Below are 23,727 nucleotides of genomic sequence, written 5' to 3'. Positions count from 1 at the left end.
CCCAGTATTAGAGTCTTTTCCAATGAGTCAACTCTTCACATGAGGTGGCCAAAGTACTGGACTTTCAGCTTCAGCATCAGTCTTTCCAAAGAACACTCAGGACCGATCTCCTTTAGAATGGACTGGTTGGATCTCCTTGCAGTCCAAGAGACTCTCAAGAGTCTTCTCCAACACCACAGTTCAAAAGCATCAATTCTTTGGTGCTCAGCCTTCTTCACAGTCCAACTCACATCCATACATTACCACAGGATTAGACGGACCTCTGTTGGCAAAGTAATGTCTCTGCTTTTGAATTGGCTATCTACGTTGGTCAGAACTTTCCTTCCAAGGAGTAAGCATCTTTTAATTTCATGGCTGCAATCACCATCTGCAGTGATTTTGGAGCCCAAAAAAATAAAGTCTGACACTGTTTCCACTGTTTCCCCATCTATTTCCCATGAAGTGATGGGACTGGATGCCATGATCTTCATTTTCTGAATGTTGAGCTTTAAGCCAACTTTTTCACTCGCCTCTTTCACTTTCATCAAGAGGCTTTTAAGTTCCTCTTCACTTTCTGCCATAAGGGTGGTATCATCTGCATATCTGAGGTAATTGATATTTCTCCCAGCAATCTTGATTCCAGTTTTTGCCTCTTCCAGCCCAGCATTTCTCATGATGTATCTGCATATAAGTTAAATAAGCAGGGTGACAATATACAAAATTGACGTACTCCTTTTCCTGTTTGGAACCAGTCTGTTGTTCCATGTCCAGTTCCAACTGTTGCTTCCTGACCTGCATACAGGTTTCTCAAGGGGCAGGTCAGGTGGTCTGGTATTCCCATCTCTTTCAGAATTTTCCACAGTTTATTGTGATGCACACAGTCAAAGAATGTGGTCCACTGGAGAAGGGAATGGCAAACAACTTCAGTATTCTTGCCTTGAGAACCCCATGAACAGTATGAAAAGGCATAATGATAGGATACTGAAAGAGGAACTCCCCAGGTCGGTAGGTGCCCAATATGCTACTGGAGATCAGTGGAGAAATAACTCCAAAATGAATGAAGGGATAGAGCCAAAGCAAAAACAATACACAGTTGTGGATGTGACTGGTGATAGAAGCAAGGTCCGATGCTGTAAAGAGCAATATTGCATAGGAACCTGGAATGTTAAGTCCATGAATCAAGGCCAATTGGAAATGGCCAAACAGGAGAGTGAACATTGACATTCTAGGAATCAGCGAACTAAAATGGACTGGAGTGGGTGAATTTAACTCAGATGACCATTATATCTCCTACTGCAGGCAGGAATCCCTTAGAAGAAATGGAGTAGCCATCATGGTCAACAAAAGTGTCTGAAATGCAGTACTTGGATGCAACCTCAAAAACGACAGAATGATCTCTGTTCATTTCCAAGGCAAACCATTCAATATCACAGTAATCCAAGTCTATGCCCCAACCAGTAACGCTGAAGAAGCTGAAGTTGGACGGTTCTATGAAGACCTACAAGACCTTTAAAACTAACACCCAAAAAAGATGTCCTTTTCATTATAGGGGACTGGAATGCAAAAGTAGGAAGTCAAGAAACACCTGGAGTAACAGGCAAATTTGGACTTGGAATACAGAATGAAGCAGGGCAAAGGCTAATAGAGTTTTGCCAAGAAAATGCACTGGTCATAGCAAAGACCCTCTTCCAACAACACAAGAGAAGACTCTACACATGGACATCACCAGATGGTCAACACCGAAATCAGACTGATTATATTCTTTGCAGCCAAAGATGGAGAAGCTCTATACAGTCAGCAAAAACAAGACCAGGAGCCGACTGTGGCTCAGATCATGAACTCCTTATTGCCAAATTCAGACTTAAATTACAGAAAGTAGGGAAAACCACTAGACCATTCAGGTATGACCTAAATCAAATCCCTTATGATTATACAGTGGAAGTAAGAAATAGATTTAAAGGACAAGATCTGATAGATAGAGTGCCTGATGAACTATGGACAGAGGTTAGTGACATTGTACAGGAGACAGGGATCAAGACCATCCCCAAGAAAAAGAAATGCAAAAAAGCAAAATGGCTGTCTGGGGAGGCCTTACAAATAGCTATGAAAAGAAGAGAAGCGAAAAGCAAAGGAGAAAAGGAAAGATTTAAGCATCTGAATGCAGAGTTCCAAACAATAGCAAGAAGAGATAAGGAAGCCTTCCTCAGTGACCAATGCAAAGAAATAGAGGAAAACAACAGAATGGGAAAGACTAGAGATATCTTCAAGAAAGTTAGAGATACCAAGGGAACATTTCATGCAAAGATGGGCTCGAGAAAGGACAGAAATGGTATGGACCTAACAGAAGCAGAAGATATTAAGAAGAGGTGGTAAGAATACACAGAACTGTACAAAAAAGATCTTCATGACCCAGATAATCACGATGTTGTGATCTCTGACCTAGAGCCAGACATCCTGGAATGTGAAGTCAAGTGGGCCTGAGAAAGCATCACTACAAACAAAGCTAGTGGATGTGATGGAATTCCAGTTGAGCTATTTCAAGTCCTGAAAGATGATGCTGTGAAAGTGCTGCACTCAATATGCCAGCAAATTTGGAAAACTCAGCAGTGGCCACAGGACTGGAAAAGGTCAGTTTTCATTCCAATCCCAAAGAAAGGCAGTGCCAAAGAATGCTCAAACTACTGCACAATTGCACTCATCTCACACGCTAGTGAAGTAATGCTCAAAATTCTCCAAGCCAGGTTTCAGCAATACGTGAACCATGAACCAGATGTTCAAGCTGGTTTTAGAAAAGGCAGAGGAACCAGAGATCAAATTGCCAACATCTGCTGGATCATCGAAAAAGCAAGAGTGTTCCAGAAAAACATCTATTTTGCTTATTGACTATGCCAAAGCATTTCCAATAGCATGGCCAATTTGTCTTCACTGAGAGTCATTGTTGTCATGTTAGCTGTCCCCATATTCCACTGGACTGAAAGCGCCTGGAGGCTATAGTCCATGTCTTTTTCATTTATGTTATTTATTTGTAGCACGTAGCACAAAGCCTGGTTTACAGTAGAATATAGAAAGATGAGCAACAGAAGAGGGATGCAGGAGAACTTTCAAACTGGTACCAATTATCAGCAGTTGAGGGTTTCCCTGGGGGCTCAGATGGCAAAGAAACTACCTGCAATGCACAAGGCCCCGGTTCAGTTCCTGATCTGGGACGATCCCCTGGAGAAGGCAATGGCTACTCACTCCAGCTTTCTTGCCTGGAGAATTCCATGGACAGAGGAGCCTGGTGGGCTACAGTCCATGGGGTCACCATCAGCAGTTGAGCCCAAACCAGACAAAAGCAGTTATACAGTAGAACAAATGGAAATAAAAAAGTATAAAAATGGGCAAGCTACAGCCTTGCCCAGCATATGAGTTGAAAGTGGTCTTGCCCCACCCAGTAAGAATCACAAGAAAACTCAAACCATTCCTGTGGCCTACCAATGAAATTTTTTTTAATGGGAAGACATTCATGAAGATAAACACAATGAAAAGGAAGATATCATCTCACCCCTTGCTTGGTTCTGCATATGCTTTCATGGTATTTTCCCCTCTTACTTCCCACTGCCTATGAAATTCTATCCATAGTTTAAGGCCCAGTTCCACATATCTCCACAAAATTGTTGAAATTCATGTCATGTGCCTGGTCTCAATCCAAATGAGACCTACTTTAGGGTAACCACAGGTATCAGCTCACTTATGGCAATCACCACGTCTTATGTTTCCCTTCTGAATCCTCTCAGTACTTAGAATAATGCTGGGCCCATGATAGACACTTAATAAATATTCATTGATTGCCTGCTTTATGGTGAATAGAAAACAAGTCCTGCAGAAAACTGGAGACGGTCCCTCTCCTGTAGAAACAGATTTCATTTGGCTTCATTAAATACAAAGCTAGGTCCATCTCATGCCAAATGGGCATGTTTCCCTTTGGAGATTGTGTTTCACTGCCTGGTGGAACAGCAAGTCTGTTATGATTAAAGAATAGAAAGTGTACCTACCTCTATTGCAGGAAATCGGGATAAATGACATAAAGCTCTTCAGTAAGATGACTAATGGTTTGTGTTTTCTCTTTAATCAAGAGAAAAGGATTAAAAGTTATGAAGGAACTTTAGATTCAACGTTCTTTGGTTGCTAAACAATAATAAGAGAAATCTGGCTTATTTTAAAGAATAGTCAGAGGCCATAGTGGGATGAAGTACTAAAAGGTGGAAAGTAAAGGGAGTAGGTCATTCTAAGAGAGAAATTGATCAAAAGTGGGGATAGAAAAAAATCCTGCAAGGGAATTGGAGCCCAGAAAATAAAAGTTGTGAAGAAAAGGATCAGAAATCCTGCCAGATTTAAGAACCTAAGACATCTGGGGATGGGATGAGTTGAGCTGTTGTATTATTGACCTAAAGAGGAAATTGCTGGTTGAGAAGAAACAGAAATCTTAAGAGACAATGAGTAGAACTACACTGAGTTGGGATGTTCCAGGAAGAGAGCCCAAAGCCCAGAATTTTCTACATATCCAATTCAAGACAGTTGTGGTAGGTAGCCTTGTTAGATTCCCCCACCCTCTCCAATGATAGCTACTTTCTGGTATTCATGCTCTTGTGGAATCTCCTTCTCTTGTATATTCCACTCCCTTAGTTTGTGGACTGGATCTAGTGATCTGCTTCTAAGCAACAGAAAACAAGCAAAAAAAGAAATGTCACTTCTGAGATTAGGTCATAAAACACTGTGACTTGTATTGTGTTTACACACTCGATATCTCTTGCTCTATTTCACTTGCTCACTTTAATGAAGCCAGCTTCCATATTGTGAGCTGGTCTATGGAGAAGCCCATGTGGCAAGGAGGAGAGAGCATCCTCTCGTCAACAGCTAGTGAGGAACTGAGACCTTTAGTCCAGTAGTCCTTAAATAGCTGAATCCTGCCAACAACCCCTAGGTAAGCCTGAAAATACATCCTGTCCCAGTGGAACCTGGAGGTGACTTTGACCTTGGGGACAAGTCACCTTGTTTGCTGACTTGTAAGATACTCTGAGCCAGAGAACCAAGATAAATTATCCATAGATTCCTGTCCCACCGATAGCTTGGAGTAATAAATGTGTGACATTGTAAGCTGCTAACATTTTGGGGATGTTTGTTATGCAGCAATGAGTAGCTAATATAACAGGGAAAGCAGCTTCTGAGCTCATGCATCAAAAGGCAAAAGATGAAGTGGGCTCTATAACATTTTGAGAATATAAGTTGCAGCAAACATTAGATAGATGGAGACAAAATGGGAACAATGGCAGATTTTATTTTCTTGGGCTCCAAAATCAATGCACATGGTGATTGCAGCCATGAAATTGAAAGATGTTTGCTCCTTGGAATAAAAGCTATGACCAACGTAGACAGCATATTAGAATGCAGAGACATTATTACTTTGCTGACAAATGTCCATCTAGTCAAAGCTATGGTTTTTCCAGTAGTCATGTGTGGATGTGAGAGTTGGACCATAAAGAAGGCACCAAAGAATTGATGCTTTTGAACTGTGGTGCAGAAGAAGAGTCTTGAGAGCCCCTTGGACTTCAAGAAGATCAAACCAGTCAATCCTAAAGGAAATCAGTCCTGAATACTCATTGGAAGGACTGGTACTGAACCTGAAGCTCCAATACTTTGGCCACTTGATGAAAAAGCCAACTCATTGGAAAAGATCCTGATGCTGGGAAAGATTGACGGCTAGAGGAGAAAGGGGGCAACAGACGATAAGATGGTTGGATAGCATCACTGACTCACTGGACATGAATTTGAGCAAACTCTGGGAGATGGTCAAGGACAGGGAAGCCTGGTGTGCTGCAGTTCATGGAGTCACAGAGTTGGACACAACTGGGTGACTGATCAACAACAACAAACATTAAGTCACTGTACTGATTATTACAAGGGAGCCGTAGAAGGAACTATTTGAGAAATAATATTCTAGAAAAGTCCCCCTGTCCTACTGTTACCAGTGACACATAATGGAAGCAGAATCAAGGACTCAGAAAAGGAAGTTCCAACTAAGAGCCAGAGTTCAGAAGCCCAAAGAATTGACACGCTGAGTCACTCTCATGGTCTAGTCAGCCCAGGCATCTATCTTTATCAGAGACCTAAATCAACTGCAAGGTGTAAGGGGGACTATTAACCTGAGCAGGATAGTGAGAGGAAGGAAGAGTCACCTACAAATAGCCACTGAAACTGCTTTATTGTTTTCTGGGACAGAGGTTGTGGAGTGACATGAGGCAGGACGAAAGTCAGAGCTAAGACATCACCCATGTGCTTCCATTACCAGTGCTCCAGCTATCCTCAGTTCTGAGCTATCGAAATAGGGGGAGGGTAGGTGAGATGGATTGATAGAGTAGCATTGACATATACACACTACCATGTAGAAAACAGCTAGTGAGATGCTGCTATACAGCACAGGGAGCTCAGCCTGGTGCTCTATGATGACCCAGAGAGATGAGATGCAGGAGTGGGAAGGAGGCTCAAGAGGGAGGGGATATATGTATACATATATACATTGTTTGCTTGTATTCAATTGATTCACATTGTTGTACAGCAAAAATATAGGATTATAAAGCAATTATACTCCAATTTAAAAAATAGGGGGAGAGTGAAAGGGATTTTCAAAACTCAAGCCTGAAATGATGCATTTCTTCACCCTTGTTTCTGACTTCCAGTCTTTCTGGAGTAATGATGGCTTTGTGCTCTATGCACATCATCACAGACCCTATACAATGCTAGTGTTCTCTTGGTCCTGCATCTCACCTCAGTTGCCTTTCCCCACTGTCATGTGTGTTCTGCCACAATGTTTGGAAATAATTATCCCATGTATTTGGTTATTTGATCCTCATAACAACCCTCTGAGGTGATTAACACAGCCATTGTTATTCCTACTGTATGGATGAAGAAAATTATACCCAGGGAAGTTAACCAGCTGCTATAAAGGCACAAAACTAGTTAGTGGCAAAGTTGGTAGAGAAACCAGGTCTTTGGACTCCCAGTCCACTACCTTTAAAAAAACACACACAATTTCATGCTGCTTCAGAAATAACTTGAAAAGTATTACAAAAATGTCAATGTTCATTTCTGTACAGTTGTACTGACCCTTTCAATAATGAAAGGTTTGTTTTCACTTACTGACCTACAGAATGGCATAAATGGTTACAAGTATAAAGTACAAGTAAGGCCTAAATGCAGCTTTGGTATTGCATTGGATGACCTCCAGAAGTTTCTTCATTGATGTCTTTCAGTCTTTTAAAACATTTTTCAAATGGTGATCTGCAATATATCATAACGTGTTCCTCCAAGAAAAGATGTCATGCTTATATAAGGGTATGATGGGTTTTACAAAGATAAATGGGTTTCATAACTATAGAACTTCTCTGAGCCTTTAGTAAGATTATATACAAAGTGAATATGCAAGATAAGATTTAAAATATGCAGCCATACCAAATTTATTTTATGATGGAATCTGCTTTTCTCAGAGCACTAGTGTACATCAGAGTATCGTTGGGGAACTTTTGGTATAAGAACTAAATAAAATATGCTTTATAGACTTATTATATTAATAGATATGTCTTCAATCTTGGAAACTGAAGCAAAGGAAAAAAAGATTGTACCAAACATATGTAGAATTTGTCAAAGCTGTGATGTGCAAAGACTGGTGGAAGGAATTGCCCATTGCAACTGTGTGGGAAATGCATGTTTTCCTTCCAATAGCAAGGAAAAGAACTTCTCCCTAACTACTGGTGAAATGGAGTGGAATGAAGTTTGGAAAAGTGAGCCAAACACTTAGACTCTCTATCAAGCTGGCACCTAACTACCCCAGCATGCATTCTAAACCCTGTGTGATGCCCCTAAACAACTACAGATTATGCTCCATTATTCAGCCAAATAGCCCAGGAAGCTTTAGAACACAGCTAAAGTTCTGGACTTGATGTGTTTTGAAAGACATAAGCATAAATAAGAGACCAGCATTAGGCCAGGGAATATAGCCTTAAAACCCTAGAATTTTACAATTGATTTGGTCATATTGAAGAGACCATTACATGCATATGCTATCTTGGTGACTTCTGAAGGGCTTCTGTGTATTTTCCAGGACTCTTGCTTCATCTGAGATTGGAAACAAACAATAATACAGTATTTTTCAATGCAGCCAACTTTAGTCTTGCTCTTACTCTCCTCTATTTTGAAAAGATTATAATTCCTAAGAATAATTGCCCTATTGCTTTCCTTTGCTTGAAAGTAATGCTGGTTTAAAAGTACAAAATTCCAGAATATTAAAGCCAAAGGCATTGCAAAACATCTAGCTTCCTTATGACTCAATTTAATTTCAGTAAGAATTGTTTTTGAAACAAAAGGATAAGAGTGTTTGCACTTCAAGGGGGGGGAAAAATTTCTGAATTGTGTTCTGCATTTAAGAGACAAAGTTGCTCCACATGAAAATGACATGTGACACTCAGATGCCTGCCCACTAGCCAAAGCAGTAATTAAATGGCTGCATCTAAGTCACCTGAAGGTGTTGTTTAAAAATATATATTTCCCCACCTCCCCACTCCTCAGTAGATGTATTAAATCAGAATTTCTAGAGATAGACTTCAAGAAGCTAACCTTTTAAGAAGTTCTTCAAGTGATTCTGATGCATAGCCAGGGTTAAGAACAATTAGATTCAATAATCTATTCATATCAGATCTCTTATAGATCTAACATATACAGATACCTTTATTTTTAAAAGGCATAAACACAGATCCACCACATATTATGTGCCAGGAATGCTCCTAGACTTATGCATTTCTTAACCAACATTCCTTATCTGAACCACAGATCACAAAAGAAGATTTGCGTGTTTCTTTATTCAGTTCTCCCAATGATGGTACATAACAAATACTTTTATAGATGCCTAGAAGTTAATGGATTATTGGACTTCCCTGGTGGCACTATGGATAGGAATCCATCTGCCAATGCAGGGGACACAGGTTCAATCGCTGATCCAGGAGGATCCCACATGCCATGGAGCATCTAAGCCCCACAACTACTGAGCCTGTGCTCTAGAGCCCAGGAGCCACAGCTACTGAGGCCACACACTGCAACTGCTGAAGCCACATGCACTAGAGCCCATGCTCTTCAACAAGAGAAGCCACTGCAATGAGAAGACTCCACTCGCCGTAACTAGAGGAAGCCTGTGCTCAGCAAAGAAGACCCAGTGCAACCAGTAAATAAAGATTAAAATAAAATTATATAAAAAAAGAAGTTAATCGATTATATACTCAACCATTACCTTGGGGCATTAGTGCTTAGTTGTCTGAGGGTTACTAAAGGCCAGTAGTAGAGAAACTATTTATGAGGAACAGATGAAGTATCTGAAATATAATAGATTTATACTCTAGATGGTTCAGCTACAAGATGATGCCTCCAGCCTCCCAGCTCCCTGAATGATTGTGTGATGTGACATATGCTTCTTTGTCTTTTCCCAAACCTACATCAGAAACATAGAGTGATCAATAAGTAGGTCACTGTTGACAGTTGGTGTTAATTTGCCACCACAGTGCAACTGAATGCAGAGTTCCAGAAAATAGCAAGGAGAGATAAGAAAGCCTTCTTAAGTGACCAATGCAAAGAAATGGAGGAAAACAATAGAATGGGAAAGACTAGAGATCTCTTTAAGAAAATTTGAGTTACCAAAGGAACATTTCATACAAAGATAGGCACAATAAAGGACAAAAATAGCAAGGATCTAACAGAAGCAGAAGAAATTAAGAAACGGTGGCAGGAATACACAGAAGAACTGCACAAAAAAAGCTCTTAATGACCCAGTTAACACAACGATACGGTCACTCACCTAGAGCCAGACATCCTAGAATGTGAAGTCAAGTGGGCCTTAGGAAACATCACTACAAACAAAGCTAGTGGAAGTGATGGAATTCCAGTTGAGCTATTTCAAATCCTAAAAAGATGATGCTGTTAAAGTGCTGTACTCCTTGTGCCAACAAACTTAGAAAACTCAGCAATGGCCACAGGACTGGAAAAGGTCAGTTTTCATTCCAAACCTAAAGAAAAACAATGCCAAAGAGTGTTCGAATTACCATACAATTGCTCTCATTTCACATGCCAGTAAGATTTTGCTCAAAATCCTTCAAGCTAGGCTTCAGCAGTATGTGAACTGAGAACTTCCAGATGTGCAAGCTGGATTTTAAAAAGGCAGAGGAACCAGAGATCAGATTGTCAACATACACTGGGTCATAGAAAAAGCAAAGGAATTCCAAAACATCGATTTCTGCTTCATTGACTATGAAAAGCCTTTGACTGTGTGGATCACAACAAATTGTGGAAAATTCTTAAAGAGATGGGAATACCAGACCACTTTACCTGCCTCCTGAGAAACCTGTGTGCAGGTCAAGAAGCAACAGTTAAAACCAGACATGGAACAATGGACTGGTTCCAAATTGGGAAAGGAACGTGTCAAGGCTGCATATTGTCACATTGCTTATTTACCTGGCTATGAAGCACAAGCTGGAATCAAGATTGCTGGGGGAAATATCAACAACCTCAGATATGTAGATGATACCACTTTAATGGTAGAAAGTGAAGAGGAACTAAAGAGCCTCTTGATGAAGGTAAAAGAGGAGAGTGCAAAAGCTGGCTTAAAACTCAACATTCAAAAAACTAAGATCAAGGCATCAAGTTCCATCATTTCATGGCAAACAGATGGGGAAAATGTGTATACAGTGTCAGATTTCATTTTCTTGGGCTCCAAAATCAATGCAGACAGTGACTGTAGCCACGAAATTAAAAGACACTTGTTCCTTGGAAGAATAGCTATGTCAAACCTAGGCAGTGTTTTAAAACGCAGAGACATCATTTTGCAGACAAAGGTCCATATAGTCAAAGCCACGGCTTTTCAAGTAGTCATATATGGATGTGAGAGTTGGATCATGGAAAAGGCTGAGCACCAAAGAATTGATGCTTTCAAATTGTGATGCTGGAGAAGACTCTTGAGAGTCTCTTGGACTGTAAGGAGATCAAACTACTCAATCCCAAAGGAAATCAGTCCTGAATATTCATTGAAAGGACTGATACTGAAGATCCAATACTTTGGCCACCTAATGCAAAGAGCTGACTCATTGGAAAAGACCCTGATGCTGGGGAAAATTGAGGTCAAGAGGAGAAGAGGTTAACAGAGGATGAGATGGTTGGATGGCATCATTAACTCAATATACATGAATCTGAGGAAACTCAGGGAGATAGTGATGGACACAGAAGCCTGGTGTCCTGCAGTTCATGGGGTCACAAAGAGTTGGACACAACATAGCAGCTGAACAACAACAACAACAGTGCAAAGATCTACACTAAGTAAAGCAGTAACATTAACATACTTGAAGTTTATTAAAACATAAAACTACTGAAGGATTTTGACAGGATACTCAACAGAATAAATTACACATTTTTCAAAGATCATTCTAACTTCAGGGTTGAGACTGGCTAGGAGGAGAGCAAGAGTCGATATATACAGGTCAACTTGTTAATGAAATAATTATTGAATTCATATGTTCAGTCAGCAAGTAATTATTTAAAGACTCTTGTGTGATAGCCACTGTGCTAGGTGTTAGATATACAAAGATAAACAAGATAATTATAGGTGGTGTTAAATGCTATGAAGAAAAGAGCCAGGGTGTTATGAAAGAGAAAAAGGAAGGACTACCTATCTTACATAGAAGCATGATGATAGAAATAGTATGCAAGCCACATACACAATTTTTTAAAAAGCATTGTGGTTGCTGTGGGCAGAATGACAAAGGCTTTAGTGGGACAAGGCTGACAACTGAACTCATTAAGATTAGGTAATCCAGGCACACAGACTAGAAGAGGATGCATCAAGTACTAGGCACAGCCTGACCTTTGCATTTTGGAGAACTGAGTCAAAGATTCAAGCCAATGTGAAGACCTTAATTAGTGAAGAATGGTCCTTGGAGCCCTATGCAAAGATACCTCAGGGAAATGGGAGCAGGTGATAAAGTTGATCCAACCTGGGTATACACAATTGTCAAAAATCTTTGAACTGACACTTAAGGATTGTGCATTTTATCATGTATACATTATACCTTGATAAGTTAAAACAAATACATTCAAATGATTTATCTCAACCCATACTACCTTCCTGAGGAACAGGATGTGATCATAACCATGTTCTACTGAAACTGAAATGGAAAAATTTCACTTGGGGAAGACCCAAATTCGCTAAAAAGAACCAGAGATCAAATTTCCAACGTTCATTTGATCATAGAAAAAGCAAGAGAATTCCAGAAAAACACCTACTTCCGCTTCATTGACTGTGCTATAGCCTTTGAATGCGTGGATCACAAAAAACTCGGGAACATTCTTAAAGAGATGGGAATACCAGACCACCTTACCTGCCTCCTGGGAAATCTGTGTGCAGGTCAAGAAGCAACAGTGAGAACTGGACATGGAACAACAGACTGGTTCCAAATAGGAAAAGGTGTACATTAAGGCTGTATATTGTCACCCTGCTTATTTAACTTATATGCAGAGTACATCATGTGAAACGCATGAAATGATTATATCACATCTGATTGTTTACATTTTCACTAGAGTTTTTGCAACCAAAACCTGTGTAGTTCAGGCTTTGAATTATTAAAGTGTGTTTTTTTTTCCAGACATCCAGATGGCTCCTACCTTTCACCCAGCCCCATCCCTCTTCTTTTTTTTTTTTTTAAATTTTATTTTATTTTTAAACTTTACATAATTGTATTAGTTTTGCCAAATATCAAAATGAATCCATCACAGGTATACATGTGCTTCCCATCCTGAACCCTCCTCCCTCCTCCCTCCCCATACCATCCCTCTGGGTCATCCCAGTGCACTAGCCCCAAGCATCCAGTATCGTGCATTGAACCTGGACTGGCATCTCGTTTCATACATGATATTTTACATGTTTCAATGCCATTCTCCCAAATCTTCCCACCCTCTCCCTTCTTCTGCTAGAGTCAGTTTCTTCTTCCCATCATCTCCCTTTTGAGATGTATTTTCCAGGGGAAAACAACATTTGTGGCATGAAAAAAGAAACCTTCAATCAGAAAATTTTTCAGGGCTGGACTCCAGGTTCAACCAGTCTCCCCACAAAATTCACAACGCTGAGAGTCAGAGTCAGTTATGGTGGACTGTGAGGGAGGGCTGAAGCACTGGCACACACTGAGGCATGAACTGCACATTAACAGCGATGCTGAACCCCAAGTTATGCAGAAAATCAATGGCTCCCACTAGCTATACTTTCCTATCTCTTTTTCCAGAGTGAAAGAACATTTTGTGGAGAGTATTGAATATGGAGATTTCCTTAGTGTCCTCCACTGCTTCTCCTCTTTTCTCAACATTTATGCATTGCTATTTATTTCCTCAGGTTTTCTTCTCATGCTACATAGCCTTCTTGGGTGATCTCATTCACACAGACAGATTTAACTATAACACATAGGCTAAAGACTCCTATATCTTTATCCCTAGTTCAGATGCATTTCCTCAGATTGAGACTCAACTATCTAAAGGCTTGGTGGGCAGCACACCTAGTTATCCTATGAAAACATCAAAATCTGTAATTGAACTGTTAACATTCTCTATCTCTTGCCCCAGATTTGTTTTTCCTTTATAATAATTTCTCTCTATATTAATAACAATATCCAATCACCCAAGCTAGAAACCTAGAATTCATTCAACCTCAGTTTTTTTCCTTCTCACCATCCCCATACAACTACTCCAATCATTCACTTCACAACATCATTTATATGTTCTAAGAATCATGTTTATCTTTTGTTTATACTCATTCCTAATATTCTGCCTCAGTTTAGGACATTAGCATCTTTCATCTGCTGCAGTCATCTCCAGAGGTATGCCTGTAGTCCGGTATCCACAATGCTATCTCAATGATCTGTCTAAATATTTGTTCAGTAGCTTTTCTTTCTCATTATACTGTGAGTTCTCCAAAGGCAGAGACTATATTTATCTTTATGGTACCTTGTGTAGAATTTGGCACAGAATAGGCCAGACAGATGGATAAATGAATGAATGAACTACAGAGGAGTCCAACATCATTCTTGGAAAATGACAGAGGTACAGTGGTGAATAAAACAGAACTAGACTCCTTTCTTTCCTCACAGAGCTAAATCACCACTGTATTTGGTTATTTTCCTCATCTCATCCTTGCACCTTTTCCCTACTCCTATTGTCACTGTACTTTGACTTTTTGACATTTCACATTGCAATGATGTATTCAAGTAACCATTTCCCACAAGTGCATTTGTAAGTGTAGCATGTCTATCCATCTCCACATTCCTAGCACCTATCCTAGTGCTTGGCATATAATGAGTGATCAATTTATGTGAAATGAATGAATGAAATAACATAGCTCAGCTGCAGCCTTGCTGTGGCTGGGTAGGACCATGTCCATTTCTTCTGCAGTCACCACTCTCATCTCCACAGAGACACAGCAAATCTTGGTGGAGCTCTATCTCCAGAGCTTTGGGTAGAGCTTTATCCCTTTGACTTCATCTGGGCCTTTTAGTAACCATCCATCCATGATTATATGCACTGCTGGTGAAATCCCTTAGAGTTGAGCCTGGTAAGTAGGCCCACTTATGCTGGCAATTCTTCTGAAATATTACAATGTATTCTCCACTTCTAGCTTGTTGGATGCATGGTAAATGTGGGGATATGGCTAACAGTAGTTTTAGACCTACTGGTTGAGAGCATGCTTTCTCAAGCATACATTACAACAGGAACTTTCCAAGTAGAATCAAATAGGGTGTCATTTTATATTTAGCTACATTAACAACTTGACATCAACTTTTTGCTCTCAGTAGGTAAATGTTTCTTGCTGCTCATACAAATTCTCTCTGTTTTTTCATATGAAAACCCATAGTAGGCACTCAACGAACATTTGATGATTAGAGGAAATGTTTGAAGGAACCTCTACAGCCACCTCCTCATTTGCTGTATATTTACTTCTCAGGAACATATAGGTGATAGAAAGGGCTAGAGAATGGATCTGCTTCTTCTATGAACTCCTTCTTACATCCTTTCTTTCTCACTCCCCACACACCCATATACCCCCAAACTCACAAACCACAGATACCACATTTTTTAATTCCTAATTTAGGAGCACAGCTAACAGATTGCAATTCAAGGGAAGGCCTTTGTAATTTAGAGGGACTCCTGAATTTTAAAACAAGAGCTTCTTTTTAGAACTACCTATATGTAAATGACAAGGAGAAATATATATGCATCTAATTTCCAGATTAAGGGGAAATCCCGTCTTTTCCACCAAACAAGGATGAGAAAATACCCCTAGCCAGAGACACAAAAGAGAGTTAAAGCTACAATGATATAGAAGATAATATAAGTCAGGTTGTGCCTGAGAAACTATGAAATTCAGTTTCCTAATTTCACATAGGCATCAGTTAAAAGCCATGCTACCATGGCTGTTTTCAGGTGTCCTTACCAGAGCTGAACTTCCCTGAGCAGAGAGCAACTGTAGCTTTTCTGAATGATTTCTGGAATGTTACCTGCACTGAGTATTCTTTTTCTAAAGGACTCACATGAAGGAACGTATGCCACCCTGGTTACTCAAGCTCATGGGAATTTTCTCAAGCCTGCTTTCTCAAACACCCCTATCCTCACTAGTTTATGTTCTACCTTAAATGTTTTCCTTGGTATTTTTTTAACTATCACAGTATTTCTTATCTGACTGTATCACTGGCTACTTCTTAACACCAAAATGCCAATGATACTTCATGAAAAACTTTCATGATTAAAACCTTACCTTCACCCCAAGAGCAAAACATGATTTCCAAGAGACAAAGTGTTGACTGGGGAGACTTTTGGAAGAGCCAAGAGCATGGAGACCATGATAGAGAAGAAGACTGAAAAGTAGCTTCTTTACAACCAATAGCCAAGGTAAATAACTGAAAGTGTTTCTTGCTTGAGGATTTACAATAAGAAATAAACACCCTTATTTCAAACCACACAGAGAAAAAAGTCCCAAACAACATTCACTCTGTTTTGCAATAAGCCTTTAAGAAACACTTATACATACCAAGCACTGAAAAAGGGGTTGTGGGTTACAGAAATAAATAAGACATCATCTTGTTCTCAAGATGTTGGCAGACAAGTGGACATCCCATGGCCCCTAAGGCTTTACATTACTCGGCTTGCCTCTCCCAACTCATTTTGGGCCAGTCTTGTCACTGTACACTGGCACTCCCATCTTCTTTATTCATTCAACACACCAAGCTTGTTCTTTCCTTAGTACCTTTGCATTTTCCTTTCCCTCTGTCTAGAATGCCGTTAACTCCAGTCTTTCTCTAGATGGCTCCTTTTCATTATTATCAATTCAGAAAGACCTTGAGCCTCCTACCTAATCTTCCCTTTATTCTTTTTCTCAGCATCCTGTTTTGTTTTCTTCAGAGAACTTATTACAACTGACAATTGTTTATTATCTGCTTGTTTTCCCCACTGCAATATAAATGCCACAGGGTTAGGCACTGAGTCTTTTTCACCATCAAATCCCTAACAATGCCATGCCTGGCATACAATGTGTGTGTGTGTTAGTTGCTCGGTTATATCTGACTCTTTGTGACCCTATGGACTGTAGCCCTGCCAGACTGCCCTGTCCATGGAATTCTCCAGACAAGAATAATGAAGTGGGTTGCCATTTCCTTCTCCATGGGATCTTCCAAACCCATGGATCAAACCCAGGTCTCCTGCATTTCAGGCAGATTCTTTACCAACTGAGCCACCAGGGAGGCTCTGGCATACAATAGTTGCTCAAAAATATGTGCTGAATGAATGAGATGAGATAATAAGGCACACACACAAGTAACCACTATTAAATGCAGTGTGAAACAAATACAATGGGATAGAATTGTGGACATTTGCCTCTCCAAGATCCATTTGCCCTTCTTCTGGCAATGGTACTGATATTCCCCTTCTCAACTTCAGCTCACATGTAGCCTTAAAGGGTAGAGCATGTGACCGGGGTTGAAGCCAAGAAGTTCCTCATACTCCCCTGACCGAAGTTACTGATTCAGTAGATTTGTCAGAGAAAATCTCAGGACTTACTGGGAATGCTGAGACAAAGATTACTCTTTTCTTCCTTTGGCAGGGCAGGTGAGACTAGAGGTAAACAGCCATCTCCTAATCATGAGGGCAAGGAAGCACTGTGGAAGTTCACATCAGGGAGAGCCTATTATAAGTCATGAGCTTGAATTAGACCTTGAAAACAGGTATGATTAATTTGCTACTCAATGATTTTTTTTAACTTTTCAAATTGGAAAGAAACTTAGATACCTAGAAAGGTGAGTCACAGAGAAGTGAATTGGCTTACACATAGCAAGTTAATTGCAGAACTACAACCAATATCCAAACCTACCACCGGCTGGCCCAGAATTCTTTCCACTTTATAGGAAGGCTTTTTGATCTGCACTTTGGGATTCTAGGTGGAGGCACAGATATACTATGCAAAATTTGGAAAAATAAAAATATGCTCATAAAATAACAATCTGTCTATGTGTCTAGAGGAAAGGGTGTTAGCAGGGAGATAGTAAGAGATCAGGCAGGAGGTATAGAGAATGGGCTTGTGGACACAGCAGGGGAAAGAGAGGGTGGGGCGAATTGAGAAAGTAGCACTGACACATGTACACTACCATGCATAAAACAGATAGCTAGTGGGAAGCTGCTATATAACATAGGGAGCTCAGTTCGATGCTCTGTGTTGACCTATAGGGGTGGGAAAGGGTAGGAGGGAGGCTAAAGAGGGAGAGGAATATATGTATACTTATGGCTAATTCACATTGTTGTATAGCAGAAACCAACACAACACTGAAAGCAAATCTATTCCGATTAAAAATAAATGTACAAAAAAAAGAGATTAGGCAGGAAATATCAGATGGGGTCAGATTTTAGAAGACACAAGGAAGCCATTCACAGTTTTTGAGTAAAAGAGCATTATAATTTAAGTACCATGGAAGATAGGGACAATTCAGGCAGAGACCAGCTAAGTGGTTGTTTTACTAGTCTAGACTGCCATAATATGCCATAATATCTGCCATAATATGCCACAATATATTCCCTGGTGGCTCAGTCAGTAAAGAGTCTGCCCACAATGTGGGAGACCCAGGTTCAATCCCTGGGTTGGGAAGATCCCCTGGAGAAGAAAATGGCAACCCACTCCAGTATTCTTGCATGGAGAATTCCATGGACAGAGCAGCCTGGGAGGCTACAGTCCATGAAGTCACAAAGAGTCAGACACGACTGAGTGACTAACACTTTCACTTTCAAGTGGTTGTTATATTAGTCTGTGCTGCCATAATATGGGATCAAATTAAAGGAGTCTTGAGTTTTTTTAAAAAAAAAGCAGAATAAGAGACAAATGTCTCTAGCTAACCTCAGAAATAGGTTAGAAACAGATATTACTGTCTAAAGCAATTCCAGTTATGTTCATTTCTGTAAATGAAGTCAGCAGCATAACAATCATTTACCATTAAATATGTATCAGATTAATTATGCTGTAAATTCTAGTTCAATTTAACCAATGAATTGCCTTCTGGATATATTGCTTATTATGATGAAAACAGGAGAGTGGAGAAACTTGGCCAGCCATTTGGCTTTTGACTTTATCATTTCTCACCCATTTCTGTTTGAGCATAGCTTTTCATGGGAAATAGATGGGGAAACAGTGGAAACAGTGTCGGACTTTATTTTGGGGGGCTCCAAAATCACTGCAGATGGTGACTGCAGCCATGAAATTAAAAGACGCTTACTCCTTGGAAGGAAAGTTATGACCAACCTAGATAGCATATTGAAAAGCAGAGACATTACTTTGCCAACAAAGGTCCATCTAGTCAAGGCTATGGTTTTTCCAGTGGTCATGTATGGATGTGAGAGTTGGACTGTGAAGAAAGCTGAGCGCCAAAGAATTGATGCTTTTGAACTGTGGTGTTGGAGAAGACTCTTGAGAGTCCCTTGGACTGCAAGGAGATTCAACTAGTCCATTCTGAAGGAGATCAGCCCTGGGATTTCTTTGGAGGGAATGATGCTAAAGCTGAAACTCCAGTACTTTGGTCACCTCATGCGACGAGTTGACTCATTGGAAAAGACTCTGATGCTGGGAGGGATTGGGGGCAGGAGGAAAAGGGGACAACAGAGGATGAGGTGGCTGGATGGCATCACTGACTCGCTGGACGTGAGTTTGAGTGAACTCTGGGAGATGGTGGTGGGCAGGGAGGCCTGGCGTGCTGCGATTCATGGGGTTGTGGAGAGTTGGACACGACTGAGTGACTGATCTGATCTGATCTGATGGGACCAGATGCCATGATCTTAGTTTTCTGAATGTTGAGCTTTAAGCCAACTTCTTCACTCTCCTCTTTCACTTTCATCAAGAGGCTCTTTAATTCTTCTTCACTTTCTGCCATAATGGTGGTGTCATATGCATATCTGAGGTTATTGATATTTCTCCCAGCAATCTTGATTCCAGCTTGTGCTTCCTCCAGCCCAGCATTTCTCATGATGTACTCTGCATATAAGTTAAATAAGCAGGGTGACAATATACAGCCTTGACATACCTTTTCCTATTTGGAACCAGTCTGTTCTATGTCCAGTTCTAACTGTTGCTTCCTGACCTACATACATGTTTCTCAAGAGGCAGTAGACTTGTCATTTTCTCAGTAGACTTTGTCATTCATTATCTCTATTAATATTTAAAGCAATTTTATAAGGTGGGTAAAATGGGTGTCTATGTCCTTTTAACAGATGAGAAACTGAGGCCAAAGGGGTTTTTTTCCCTGAGGCTAATAAATGGCTGAGCTCAGATTCCTGTTTTCTAATCTTGTGTTTTCCCCAATTGCACGTCTCTGCTTTCCCCATTATACATAAGACAAGTGTTCACTTCTAATGTGACAAATAATCAACATGAAGTTAGCAGGGTCAGCTACATACAGTTCAATGCTTAGCCCTTTGATTCCTGAGATAGAGTCATACAAACCCCAAACCCTGTATGAACAAGGTTCATACAAACCTCAAAGAGTGGGAAAATCTTCTGTAGGTTAAAATGATGAGAAAGTATAGAGGTAGTAGAGCCATGCCTTATATCTTTGTAGCTTCAATCAGGGCAGTCAAAGCCTGGATGAGAAAATTGGCATGCTGGTGTACTGACTGAGTCCATGTACTCTTGGTAAAACGTGAAGTAACAGAAGCTTGGATTCAGAACTGGTACCTTTTATACAAAGCTCTCCTTAGCACTGCGTCTGGACCTCCACCCTGCTCCTGTTGCCCATTGTCCCTTGTTTGCCCACCTACATCTGCAGCAAGTGACAATTCAATCAACTCCTGGCCTCCAATGAGAGCAAGGTAAAACCAGGTAGCAGGTGAAGGGTACCTGATTATCTAAGCTACTCATTGTGAGTGGAGAAATGGTGATTTGAGACTTCACCTTTTCAGTGATATTTGCATCTGGAGAGAAGGCATAAGGTCTTTTCAGTGTCCCTTTCAGATGCCAGCTACAATTCCAGTTCATCTGACTGCTTGCCAAGTAGGAAACAGCAGCCTAGCAAATTCTTATGCAGCCCTGACAATCAAACTTGCCAAAGAGGCAAGACAGGAAAAGATAAAATCACAGTCCGAAGGTAGTTGCTGTAGCTCACCACTCTGGCCAGTCCCCAAATACTCAGAATGTCTTATTCTTCTTAGAGGGGGCCTCATGGTTTTGTACAGTATGCATGAGATCAAAAAACAGTAACTGTCAGCTCTATTTCAAGATATACTATGTTTTGTTGTCATGGCCAAGATTTTAGACCTGCTATGTATTCATTCATTCAACAAACTTTAAATGCCTACAGTGCATCAGGTTATGTAGGAGATTCCATTGATGCACTGATTAATAAAACATGGTTTCTGCTGTTGATGTGCTCACTGTCTAATGGGGAAATCAAGCAGATAAATGGATAATTACAGTTCAGTATAATTAGTGTTATTCATTTATTTGTTCACTTATTTGTCCAACAAACATTTAATGAGCCAAACTTTGTGCTAGGTACTGGGAATACAATGGTGAGCAAGAAAAATAAGAGGCATTGTTTGTATTTGTGTGTCTCCTGCTTTATACCCAACACAGTGCCTCACACAAAGATAGCTCTTAGCAAATAAATGAAATAATTGACTTAAAAGTTTTTCTCAATTCTTTTCTAAATAGTGAAACTCTTTTTTCAAAAAGAAATCTTGCATGAAAGCCTAATATATCAAATAAATGAAAGAGGTCTGGGGAAGAAAGTAAACACTAATATATAAAAAGTTAAGTATGGGAAAGGAATTTTCTGATTGAACTTAAGAGTATGAACCTAGTAACTCTGCTTTAGTATTCTATTGACCCTCCCCCCACCTAAATCTCTCCTACTTCTAAGGAGTCCATGAGGCATCTCAGTAGTATGTGGACACCAAAGGATCAGTCTGTTTCTCACATCATGGTTCACAACTCAACAGTATCAATATCACCTGAATAGTTTATTAAATAGACTGATTCCTAGGACCCATCCCAGACATACTGTATCAGACTCTCTGGGGTGGAGCCCAAGAATATCACCTTCCAGGTAGATTCAGATAAATACTTGAGTTTTAAAAACACTAAAGAGAATTTATCCATAAATATGTTAATTCATTTTCTACTGCTGCATAACAAATTACTACATACTTAGTAGTGGCTTAAAATAATATCCATTTATTAGCTCACATTTCTGTAGGTCAGAAGATCAGGCACAATGTGATTGGGTTCTCTGCTCAAGGTCTACCAAGACTAAAATTAAGGTGTTAGCTAGGCTGCTTTCTCATCTGAAGCTCAGATTCCTAGTCCAAGTTTGATTGTATCAGAATTTGGTTCCTTATGGTTGCAGGACTGCGGTCTCCATTTCCTTCTCTTAACTTCTATAGGCCACCCACATTCATGACTACATAACCTATTCCAGCAGCAGAAAATCTCTGTCAAGTTGAATTCCTCTTACACTTGAAATCACTTTTGCTAGGAAGAGCCTTTTAAGGGGTCACCTGAATTGACTTGAGATTTTTTTTAAAAATTTTATTTATTTTAATTGGAGGCTAATTACAATATTGTAGTGGTTTTTGCCATACATTGACATGAATCAGCCATGGGTCTACATGTGTCCCCCATCCTGAACCCCCTTCCCACCTCCCTCCCCATCACATCCCTCAGGGTCATTCCAGTACACCAGCCCTGACCACCCTGTCTCATGTATCGAACTTGGACTGGTGATCTATTTCATATATGATAATATACATGATTCAATGCTATTCCGTCAAATCATCCCACCCTCGCCTTCTTCCACAGAGTCCAAAAAACTGCTACATCTGTGTCTTTTTTGCTGTCTTGCATATAGGGTCATTGTTACATCTTTCTAAATTTTATATATATGCATTAATATACTCTACTAGTGTTTTTCTTTCTGACTTACTTCACACTGCATAATAGGCTCCAGTTTCATCCATCTCATTAGAACTGATTCAAATGTGTTCTTTTTTAATAGCTGAGTAATAGTCCATTGTGTGTATGTATCACAGCTTTCTTATCCATTCGTCTGCCAGTGGACATCTTGGTTGCTTCCATGTTCTGGCTATTGTAAACAGTGCTGCGATGAACACTGGGATACATTTGTCTCTTTCAATTGTTGTTTCCTCAGTGTGTATGCCCAGCAGAGGGATTGCTGGGTCCTATGGCAGTCCTATTTCCAGTTTTTAAAGGAATTTCCACACTGTTCTCCATAGTGGCTGTACTAGTTTGCATTCCCACTGACAGTGTAAGAGGGCCAGTTCCCTTCTCTCTGCACCCTTTCCAGCATTTATTGCTTGTTTACTTTTTTATAGCAGCCATTCTGAATGACGTGAGATGGTACCTCATTGTGGTTTTGATTTGCATTTCTCTGATAATGAGTGATGTTGAGCATCTTTTCATGTGCTTGCCAGCCATCTGTATGCCTTCTTTGGAGAAATGTCTGTTTAGTGCTTTGGCCTGTTTTTTGATTGGGTCATTTATTTTTCTGAAAGTGAGCTGCATGAGTTGCTTGTATATTTTTGAGATCAATTCTTTGTCAGTTGCTTCGTTTGCTATTATTTTCTCCCATTCTGAAGGCTGTCTTTTCACCTTGCTTATAGTTTCCTTCGTTGTGCAAAAGCTCTTAAGTTTAATTAGATCCCATTTGTTTATTTTTGCTTTTATTTCCATTACACTGGAAGGTGGGTCATAGAGGACCCTCCTGTGATTTATGTCGGAGAGTGTTTTGCCTGTTTTCCTCTAGGAGTTTTATAGTTTCTGGTCTTACATTTAGATCTTTATCCATTTTGAGTTTATTTTTTGTCTAAGGTATTAGAAAGTGTTCAAATTTCATTCTTTTAGAAGTGGTTGACCAGTTTTCCCAGCACTTGTTAAAGAGATTGTCTTTTCTCCATTGTACATTCTTGCCTCCTTTGTCAAAGATAAGGTGTCCATAGGTGTGTGGATTTACCTCTGGGCTTTGTATTTTGTTCCACTGATCTATATTTCTGTCTTTATGCCATTACCATACTGTCTTGATGACTGTAGCTTTGTAGTATAGCCTGAAGTCAGGCAGGTTGATTCCTCCAGTTCCATTCTTCTTTCTCAAGATTGCT

This window comes from Bos grunniens, chromosome X (genome assembly GCF_055505025.1).
Source record: "Bos grunniens cultivar Pamir isolate PY7600 chromosome X, Bosgru_T2T1.0, whole genome shotgun sequence".
Lineage (NCBI taxonomy): Eukaryota > Metazoa > Chordata > Mammalia > Artiodactyla > Bovidae > Bos > Bos grunniens.
Note: the sequence above shows the minus strand (reverse complement) of the source record.